An 11,852-nucleotide genomic window follows, 5' to 3' on the forward strand; every position below is an offset into this window, starting at 1 on the left:
TGCTAGAAAAAAAATCATATAAATAATTATCGAACAAGATTTATCGGAGGTAGTACTGACAATTAAACAAAGAGGAAATTTTCATTCATTGAACCAAAATTAAATGAAACTTTGATTTTAAAAAATTTCCAAAAAAATCTAGATACTGCCTTACTTTTTTAGTTGGAAGTGATCAATTAAAATCATTTCGGTTTCAGAATTCTTCATTCTTCTTTTTCTGATTCTACTTTACTACCGCCTATACAGCACTGCGTGAAACTTTGAAAGCCTTCAAGCTCAAACAGGAATAAGGAGGACGAAAAGGAGAAAAGTAAACGGTAGAGAGAGTTCTTCTAGTTCTTGTAAGTAAGTAAGTAAGTAAGTAAGTATACTCTGTAAGTGACAAATTTTCCTCTTCGCAGAGAATTTTCTTTTTTGGAAATATTATGGGGCGGGACGGCGGGAGAGAAATCTGTAAAAGTCATGTTTAAATGCATTACTTACTCATCTTGGACTTTCATTCCAGATCACAACTAATACAGTTTGATTAATTTCCTCGTCATACTGAACTTCCTGAAAAATATTTACTTATACTAACGATTATTACGAATACTTAAAACTAAACGTCTCACTCTCATCTAGTTTCTCAGGAATCTATTTATCTACCTACCCGTTAAAGTCATAGCTTCCATTAGTGATCAATGATCATTATTTAATTTATATAAAATACGCTCAGAAATTACATCTTAGCAGTTATATGTAGCTATGCAATTTATGCTGAACGTACATACTTAGCTACATATTTAAAAAAATTATCTTCTTAAATTGAGAAGAAAAATATAAGATTATCATAATGCATCTAACTCTAACTTGACTCTTGAGCATTTAATTATCTATAAATTAAATTTATAAAATATTCTTCAAGTTCCTATACTTACCTACTTAGTGAAAACAAATGTTGCCAAAATTTTACCGTCTGTTCAAACAGTCAAATATTTCATTCAATTAAAGCGCTATTTTTATCGACGATAAATCGGGAAATTAACTGGGAACGTATTACTCTAAACTGTTGAATTCGAAAATTTAACGGTGTCTCTTCACGGCCATACTTCATTGCGGTGTTCTTTCAAGTTAATTTTAAACACGAATATATGCATAAGTATTGGTCATCAAGTAGTGTGTAATACCACCTTTTTACTGTCAATTTCAATTTCCGACATTCTTGCAATAAACCTCTTTATAGCACATGGGATATTCTTGAAAAAAAAAAATGGAAATGTCAAGATTAAAAACATTTAGGATTTTGAAAATAATAATCTTATTAGTAAAAAAATAAATAAAGTCAGTTTTTTACACATCCGAATAACCTTCAAATTTTTACAAAGTTTACATACCGCAAATCTACCCGACTAAAATGTCTAAAAGTTGGCACTTTTTCTCACAAGAAAGTCATAAAATTTTATGACAATGCAGACAAATGTAATAGATTGGACAAACGTAGAAGAAATGTTCAGAAACTTTCATGTCGAGAAATAATTGAACATATTCATTACATGGGATAAATACCCTGTTTGTTGCACAACAAAAAGAACGCATAATCATAAACAATAATGAATAAATCATCCTTATCATTTCAATGAAAATAAATTTATTGGAATAAAAAATATGGATGTAAGTTTTTCTCCATTGTTATCAAATAACGATCTTCTGCAGTAAGACAGTTTTTTGTCATAAAACGTTGGTAAATGAAAGCATTAGCATGGGCTGGTACACTGATCTGGCAAGTATCACATTTTGAATTAAAATTAAATAATAAATGAACGAATAATGAATGAATGAATGAATAAATAAATAAATAAAATAAATAAATAAATAAACCCACAAACCCCAATATAGGTAATTAGGTACATTTTTGAAATACTTGGCAGAAATTGAACACTACAATTCAACAGATGTTTAGTCAGCACTATCACTGGAATTTTCTGAGGTGGTAAGCAGGTAAGATATATGATATAGTAGTTTCTTTAGGAGCGGAATTAGGTGATCTGTTGTATCAAAAAAATGAAATATTTAGAATTCAGCAGAAAAATTTTCATTTTGGCTGCTGATAAATGAATTACTTACTACTATTGTTATTCCGTTGTTGATGGCAGATCAGCATCAAAAATATTTTCATATGTGAGTTGAGAAGCACAAGAAGATTGCTGTTCAGTTATATTACCAGAGGAGTACGGACAGACTAATGGTGGTAATTTTTCCGTTTCAGTGACTAAATCATAATACAGTTTCTCTAGGATCAGAATAAGGAACCATGTGTAGTGTGAAATGAAAAAAAAAAAAAACGAAATATTTAAAATTAAAATTCTACTGATAATTTTCATCTTCACTGTTAATGATCAATTACTCACAATTGTGATTCAGTTATCAATGGTAGATCAGCATTAAAAATATTTTCGTAAGTGAATTGAGAACCAGATGGAAATTGATGTGCAATTATATCACTAGAGTAAGTATTCTGTCTGAGTCACAGCAGCACGTTTGCCGTTTGAGTGACTGAATCAAATGCAGCGTCTCTTATTTCAGAATTAGGTAATCTGTATGATGAAAAAAAAAAACAAAATGTTCAATGTTCAACTGAAAAATTGACATCTTCATCATTAATGATTAATTACTCACTATCGTGATTCAGCGAGTTGAGAAGTAAATGGAGATTGCCGTTCATTTGTATCAGCAGGGTGAAAATTCTGTCCGAGTGACAGCAATAAGTTTGCCGTTTCAGTGACTGAATCGTATGTAGTTTCTCTTAGATTAAAATAAGGTAACCTATGTAATGAAAAAAAAAAACGAAATGTTTAAAATTCTACTGATAATTTTCATCTTTACTGTTAATGAGCAATTACTCACAATTGTGATTCAAATGACAATGGCACTAATGGCAGACCAGTATCAAAAATATTTTCGTGTGTAAGTTGAGAAGCATGTAGAGATAGCTATTTAGTTATATCACTAGAGAAGGAGATCTGAAGGATTGATAGTGGTAATTTCAGTGACTGAAGAATGCAGTGTCTCTTAGATCTAAATCAGGTAACTTGCATGATTAAAAAAGAAACAAAATATTTAGAATTCAACTGAAACATTTTCAGTTTGACTACTTGAATGATCAACTACTTACGATCGTGATTCAGTTGTTGAACGAACATCTGTACTAATGCAGTAGAAATCGGCCACAAACTTGATTGTTGATTTTCAGAGGTGTTACTAAAATAATTTTCTGGTTAGTATTGTGCTGGCATGACAATAGTTTTAGAGCTTCTCAATAAAAATGGACATATTACATGATATCACCAAACAATTTCCTTTTACGAATGCTTAGCCATGACTTTGTTGGAGTCGATGGTCCGGTTTAACTTGTAGGTTATTTTGTAGAAGGCACAGCTTTACGTATGAGTAGGTACATTTTTCTTTTTTCCTGATGAAAAGAAAAACAAAATGTATTCAAAGTAATGATATAAAAGCAGGAAAGCAAATTGATGTACCAATAATGAGGCTTGAAGGTGAGAAATGTTCCCACTTCCCAGCATAAACAGCATAATAAATCTGACTTCTTGATTTGTTTATCCACAGTCCTCACTGCCCAGGCGATATTTCCATTGTTGTTGACGATTGGGAGTACATATTCGGAAATTTGTGGAAGGAAATTCGTTAATTATTTTCAGAACCATACTTTCTCCTAAAAGGTGATAGAAATTTTTGAAAATGTCAACGTAATAAAATGTTTGCAATATGTAAACTAAGCAATTATTATCAATCATTAAGATTAAACAATACTCGGATACTTACGAATTTTTACAGGACCTGGGCGGCTATTACCGAAATATTTTTGCCTCCGCAATCGACGTAATCGAACGCAATGAACGTTACAAGATTGCGTCGTTTGCGTCGATGAAAACCAACCGTGTTGAGCGTAATGTGCGTTATTTTAATATTTGAGTAGCAATTATGTTTATAAAAGCCCAATCAACAATTAAAATTTCTTTTTTTTCAAGATAACGCCAATAATTTGCAACGCTCATTACGTCGATTGCGGAGGCAAAAATATTTCGGTAGCCGCCCTGACATAGCAAACATTATTAGGGAACTCTAACAGGGGGTATGCTGGACCGCCATTTTCTTCCTTCCCAGAACGTAAACAAACGAAACGCCGTAAGTACGCATACAATTTTTCGTGTAATAAACGCAATTTTTTGAAATGTTCGCGAGTTCGGGTGAACTTCTATGTGGTCTCAAATTAAAGACGATGAAATTTCCTATCGATTGATGTTAAATTTTTGTCATTTCGAGTAAAAATAACGATTTTATGAATACTTTTATTTTACGGATTTTTGCATACTACGTACGTCATCTTTAAACTAAAAATTCTCAAAATTTTCAGTGGACACATGCATGTTTCAAAGTACCAAAATGTTCGGATTTTCATCCTCTTTAAAATGAGCTATTAGCGAAAGCTCTAGCTGCAACCGATCAAATCTTCTGGACGTTTAAAGTTGCGAAAACAAGCTGCGCGAAGTAAGTATTGAACTTTGAACTAGAATTACTCAAAAATTTAGAGTGGACACATAGGTATTTTAATGCATCAAAATGTTCGTAATTTTATCCTCTTTAAAATGGTTGTTTACCGAAAGCTCTACCTTCAACCGTTCAAAAGTTTTTGAAGATCAAAGTCGCGGAAAGTGTTCAAGTCGTGTTATCACTGTTATCAGTCAGCTATTTTTGACCAGTAACCACTTTTCGCAACTTCAATCTTCTAAAACTTTTGAACGGTTGGAGGTAGAGCTTTCGGTAAACAACCATTTTAAAGAGGATAAAATTACGAACATTTTAATGTATTAAAATACCTATGTGTCCACTCTAAATTTTGAGTAATTCTAGTTCAAAGTTCAATACTTACTGCGCGCAGCTTGTTTTCGCAACTTTAAACGTCCAGAAGATTTGATCGGTTGCATCTAGAGCTTTTGCTAATAGCTCATTTTAAAGAGGATGAAAATCCGAACATTTTGGTACTTTGAAACATGCATGTGTCCACTGAAAATTTTGAGAATTTTTAGTTTAAAGATGACGTACGTAGTATGCAAAAATCCGTAAAATAAAAGTATTCATAAAATCGTTATTTTTACACGAAATGACGAAAATTTAACATCAATCGATAGGGAATTTCATCGTATTTAATTTGAGACCACATGAAGCATGTGTTTCCAAAACGCACTAAGTCCAAAAAAATATTGATAAGAAATTCATGATACTTAGTACAATTTGGAAACGTAGAAATGACCCAAATTGGCTGATTTTTTGATATGTTATAGTCAAGACCCTTGGCAGGCGCGGACTGGCCCTCCCGGGATACCGGGAGTTTCCCGGTGGGCCCCTCCAAAAAAATGGGCCCTTCCAAAAAAATGGGCCCTTAGTATAGATGACGGGCCCTTTGGTGAAAGAAAGGCCCTTTCATATTTTGAAATTAGTTTATCTACTTTAAATGTGAGGATCAAAATCACTACTGTCTATAGCGATTAATTTGTAATTTATATCTAAAACAACGCGGCCCAAACGTGTTGACACGCGACCCACTGTGGTTTTGTCAATTTAATATTGTTATGTGACGCTGAGGCCTGAGCGTGCTGACGTTGTACTAGGGGTGGTTTCGTGATAAACTCGTGGCAGGTGAGAGTGATCTCGGGCCTTTGGGCCCGCGAGAATAATCTCTGACCCTGGGCCCCATGAGAGTAGCCTCGGGCCTGTACGCTTCCCAAGAGTAATCTCAGGCCCTTGTGCCCTGCGAGAGTAACATTAGTGCTCGGGCCTTTACACCTCGTGAGAGTAATTTCAAGCCCCTGGGCAACGCAAGATTGATTTGGGGTCCTTGGGGCCTGCAACAGTGAGAGGTCCAGAGCGAAAATCTCTATGGGCTCGTTTCAAAAGAAAAATCTTGATGTGCTAATTGTAAGCAGCAATGGGACAATTCGAATCGCGGGGCTGAATCGGGGGAGCGTCGCGATTCACCGATTTTTTTCTCTTTCAGTAGCATTTTTGTGATACATATCTAAGTATAAAATAAATGTTTTCATCAATTTTTCTGACCTCTGTTCCTCTTGAAAATAGAAAACACTAATTTTCAGCTATACTACACAGCCATCAAAGTCGACTGCACGTAGATTTCAAGTTCAAGTCGCTTCGTAGCCTCCAGCGACTTTTTGAAAATTGTTAGAGCCTTCAGCAGATTTTTGAAACATGAAATTGGTGCTGAAGAAATTGTAGATCGGTTATGTCAAAACAGTGATGAATTCAATGACGAAGCGAAGGGGGGGCTAGGGAGGCAGCCTGCCCCCCCCCCCAGTGTTCCGCGAAAGTTGGGAAAAGTTGGAAAATTGTGAGAAGTACAAGAAAGTTGAGAAAATATAAAAATTCCGACAATAATTATTTTAGTTTTGGAGTTTTCAAATGTTAAAATTTTTTACAATCATCTAAGTTGAAACTTTCCCAACTTTTGAAGCCAACCCAGTTTCTAAATCTATGATTGTCCCAGCTAAAATTCACATTTTTTTCAAAAATGTTTGCCCTCGCTTTGCTCGGGCAAAATTGTTGTGCCTTTTTACGTCAACATTACAACTGTTTTGCTTCTTGAAATTACAAATCTTGAAAATCTTTTACCCTCGCTTCGCTCGGGCCAATTTATTTTTTTTCAGGCTTGAAAATTTCAAGAAACTATTGATAAATTTCTTAAAAAGTTGAGATCAAAAAAACAGAATTTTTTCATTAAATTTGATATTGTTCTACTTTTTGAATTACAATTTTTCCATAACTTTTAGCCTCGATTCTCTCGACCCAATTTGATTCTCTTCTACCTACCAAGTTACAATTTCAAGAAACGTATGATTGAATTTGAAAAATATTGAGACCAGAAAAACTGGATTTTTTAAATTAAAATTGATGTTCTACTTTTCCATTTCAAGTCACATATTTTCCAAAACTTTTGCCATTGCTTCACTCGGGCCAATTTAGTTCTTTTTTTCACTCTGAACTTCTGAAGAATTTTACAAAACCACTGATAAAATTAAAAGAAAGTTGAGATCAGAAAAACCGAATTCTTACATTAAAATTGATGTTATTCTACTTTGCGAACTACAAACTTTTCAAAGCTTTCGGCCTCGCTTCGCTCGGCCCAAATTGGTTCTCATCTGCAACGTTACAATATTTTAAAAAATCTATGATTGAATTTGAAAAATGTTGAGATTAGAAAAACCGAATTCTTTCATTAAAATTGGTGTTATTCTACTTTTTGAATCATACATTTTCCAAAACTTTTGCCCTCGCTTCGCTCGCAATTTGAAATTTTGTTTTTATTTTGGCCGTAAATCGCGTTTTTGCAATCACCCCTAAAAAAATCGACTCCGGGTAATTGCAAAAACAATTTTTTTTTCATTTTTGCACTTACCACAAATATTTTTTTGCCCTAAATAACTTGAAAATGGTTCGAAATTACAAAAAAAATAAACTTCCACGGTCACATGATGAGTTACACGTTAGAGAAATGATTAACAGTTTTACTGAATTTTAAAATTATTGCTCCTTTTTAATGTTTTACTAATATATTTGACGAAAAATGTATTTCTATGACGAGTTTTTTACATAAAAAACTTCAGAAATGATCAATAGTTGATTTTTTGTTCGTTTTAGCGAGTTTAGAAAAAAATAATTTTTCAACATTTTTTCACTCCCCTAAAAATTTGTTTGGGAAGTGGAAAAGTTTTCGAATTTTTTACCGAATCAAGACCACGAATACATCAAAAGTTAGCAAATGACACGTAGAATACACTGAGTGTGTTGAAAATGCAAAAAAATATAAAAATAAAAAAAATATCGCCCACTTTTGCATTTACCCTATTTTCAAATTTTCAAATTGCAATTTTCTCCACGATTTGTTGACTAAATTGTACCAAAATTTTACCATTGATAGAGAACCCCCTGAAGTATAAGTGGTACAAATTTCAGCTGCATCCTTGCAATAGTCTTCTCACAGCGCCCTCTCAAAGTGTCACTAATCAAAAAGTGCTTTGCAATTACCCCACTCTACCTAATATGAAAATTAAACAGAAAAATTCCAGAAGTACTCATAATATTCAAAGCTTATAAAAAATGCAAATTTTTCATTTCTTTCGGAACAGAACCACTTGCTTTTCAAAATTTTTTAATATCAGAGTGTGCACCACGTTAAAATTTTGATTATAGTCGGCAAAGTTACAATTTTTTGGCTACAAAATGTCGTGATACAATCCCCTCACTACTTGTAACTGAAATACCCTCTTTTTTCATCCAACTTGGGAATTTTCAGTCGAATAAGTTGGGAATTTTCAGTCAAATTAGTTGGGAATCTTAGATCTTTGCCCCCCCCCCCAGCAAAACCACTTCGCTACTCTCTAAATTTAAAACAGTCAAATTTCACTGCTTAGCAGTCACGACATTTTGCCTTTTTAAAGCAGTAGTTTTTTTTACTGCAAAAGTGCAAAACAGTGAAAAAAACTACTGCTTTAAAAAGGCAAAATGTCGTGACTGCTAAGCAGTGAAATTGACTGTTTCAAATTTAGAGAGTACGTCCCTGGATGAATTCGCACGAATTTTAGTATTATAATAATCATAGTACTTACGTTAGTATTGAGTGTTGTTCAAATTATTTTATTTTTATTTTTTTTTTTTTTTAAATACCTACAGAACAAACACGTTTTTTGTTGTTATTTTATTATGAAAAGCGCAATTTATCTAGAATCAAATTTTTGACATTTTTTCACCTAATATGTACGTCTACATACGGCCACACAACATTAATTAAGAAAACGGACCCTCGAGTTCTGGATTGGGCCCTAATTTTCATGATTTCCCGGTAGGCCTTTTTGACCCAGTCCGCGCCTGACCCTTGGGCACAATATATCAAAAAATCAGCCATTTTGGGCCTCAACTTTATGCTAGATGGCCTTGCAACCTCAGAATCTTCAAAAATGGACTTAGTGCGTTTTGGAAACACATGCTTCACATAGAAGTTCACCCGAACTCGCGAACATTTCAAAAAATAATTGCGTTTATTACACGAAAAATTGTATGCGTACTTACGGCGTTTCGTTCGTTTACGTTCTGGGAAGGAATACAATGGCGGTCCAGCATACCCCCTGTTAGAGTTCCCTAACATTATGACTGCTTGAAAGCAGTTTTCCTCTCCAACCAGCAGAAAGGTATTCATTATATTATGTAGTTGATTTTAAATTAAAATTAAACTAGAAATCACTTTTCAAAGCGACTTCGAATCTATTGATTTTTGCAACTTCATGTTATTGATATAATCTACCAAAAAACAAAATACATTATTACTTGATCAATATTCGATCATCACGATACACGTCTTTCAATATGTTACAAAATTCACAGTAATATCGCGAAATTAATGAAACAACTAACAGTAAAATTATTCGGAATCAGAAAGGCCAAAATTTTAGCCAAAATTATTCGGATTCGTGATAAAAAAAAGTTCAGTTTTGAAAAGTAAACAAGGAACTATGGAACAGCACAGATCACTAGCCAATCACGTACTGCGACGCTAGCGCGCTCTGGGGAACTGATAAATAATTGTTGAAGACACTGTCCACGTTAAAGAGGTTGATCAATACCACCTATAGTAAAAGGCCTGAGCGCTGTTTTGTGACGTCATCACTAATAGATAGTATGTACTCCGATAACACTATAGAAATGAATGAAATATTAATGCACTAGAACGAAATAAATACTGAGAACATTTTATTTTGCGTTTTGAATCACATTCTGATACTTAATAATCAATTTGAGATCAAGAGGGAATGATTTGAATGGAAAAATAAGTAAATATAAGCTCATAATCAACACTGTTTTTATCATTAAAGATGAGAACTACACTCGTTTATGATCTAATTTCTAAAAGAATATCAAGAAAAACTCTGGAGGATGACAGCTGACAATGAGGAATATAGCAAAGAAGTACAACACATACAAATTATTGTAAATATTACCGAATATACGCGAACATAATCTCCAACTCAAAGACTAAGGTATACGAAACGATCACCAAACATTGCATACATGACGGAGATTTCTCTCGAAATTCTTTGCAAACATTGTATTTATGCCTGTTGAAATCCATCCTAAGTATTTTGGAATTTAAAGCTGCTTCAATTGGTTTGAGATACTGATGATTTCTAGTTTAATATCCATTATCCATCATAGCAGCTTTAGCATGGCTGGTCTAAGAAGTAGATTTGAAAATTAAAATGTATTGTAGATTTTTCTCCAACTTGATGCGATTGCATTGTTCACTAACTACTTATTTCATTACAACATCATTCCGGTACAACACACTAGTACACATTAATTTTCATTTTAATCTACAGTTTACATCACTATTCATTCAAATTACACAACACAAACGAGTCGCAAAAAATTCATTTTTGTACACAAATCAAATAAACCAACACCATCTGTAATTGAAAACATCAGTACCACATTACTAGAACACATTTTATGACAAATATTAATTGAATTTCATAATTTAATTAACTTTTTTAACGAAAGTTTTACTCAATTTCACGAATTCGCCATTTAAACATACGTTAAAATTCAAATGGTAAACACAATCGAGTCATCTACTTGTGGTGACGTCAGAGCTGATAAGGATTCAGCGCTCAGGCCTTTTACTATAGGTGGTATTGGGTTGATGACAAATTTTTCTTCAGGCGTTCGGCTTCGGCAAGTTCGGCATTACAATTATAGCAGTGGAGTGGAATTATTTTGACATTTTATTTTTGACTTTGACTCTTCTAGGTAGGCACTTGAGGGTTATTTATTTGACGGTTTTCTGAAAGTTGTTAGGTATTAAAAACTAATAAAATAAAAGGCTTTTTAATTCAGCATAAACATGAACGAAACAGTTTCAAATAAATTAATGAAATTTCAAGTGGTGTACATATACGCGTAAAATTCAGTTCTATAAAAAAATAATGATTACCTAATAAAAAATATTTAGCTTTTTGATTTGTTTTATCTGAAAGATGATGTAGTTACTAGTTAGGTAGTTGAATATCGTATTTGAGGGTTATATATATTTTACATGTATAAACAAACATGTCAAATTGTCAACTGAATAGTGAACCTAGCATGTTTATAGGCAAGTGAACAAAACTGAAAATTGTATTTTATGAATATTTTGAAATTCTGATAGCAGGTCAGGTCTTCATTCCTCAAAGTTTGATGAATCTAATTCAAATCAAAATTAATAACACTCGCAAAGACTAATTTTACGCAAAAACTCGAAAAAGCTGCGATCCTACTTGAATTTTTTCAAAAATTTTCATACTGTTAAAATACAAGGGGGGGGGTCTATCAAAAAAATTTTGGATCAACTAGTTTTTTATTGGAGCAAAATTACCAACTCCAAAGTTATTAGGAGTTGAAGTTTCAGTCTTGCAAGGTCTTGGACATCTAAATTCAGAACTTTCAGAAGTGGTAGACGTATCACAATCAGTGTTTCACATTCTATACTCGCTACAAAAAATCCACTGTAGACCCTGAGTTGGAACGCAATAAAAAAAAATATCATTTTTGCTTTCGGTGAGAATTTATTGTAATGATCAGTGGGGAAAGGTTTTTATACAGAAAATATGCTCGTTGCCTGGAGCCTATTTTATTATCATCAATAATAATTCATCGTTAAATCTTCGGTGCACAAATTCATGTTACCAGATGTAGATATTACCTTACTTATTTGAGGATCAATAGTTTGCTGATAAAATCAAATATTACAGATT

The 11,852-nt window shown here is 33.1% G+C and overlaps 1 long non-coding RNA gene across 1 annotated transcript; it reads right to left on the reverse strand.

Annotated features, from left to right (window-relative positions):
- Window positions 1-3,514: 3,514 nt before the first annotated feature.
- Window positions 3,515-11,525, reverse strand: LOC135832386 (uncharacterized). Its single transcript, XR_010556308.1, has 2 exons — window positions 9,391-11,525; window positions 3,515-3,709 (listed from the first exon to the last, which is right to left on the reverse strand). It is a non-coding gene; the product is annotated as an uncharacterized LOC135832386 (long non-coding RNA).
- Window positions 11,526-11,852: the final 327 nt, after the last annotated feature.

This window comes from Planococcus citri, chromosome 1 (genome assembly GCF_950023065.1).
Source record: "Planococcus citri chromosome 1, ihPlaCitr1.1, whole genome shotgun sequence".
NCBI lineage: Eukaryota > Metazoa > Arthropoda > Insecta > Hemiptera > Pseudococcidae > Planococcus > Planococcus citri.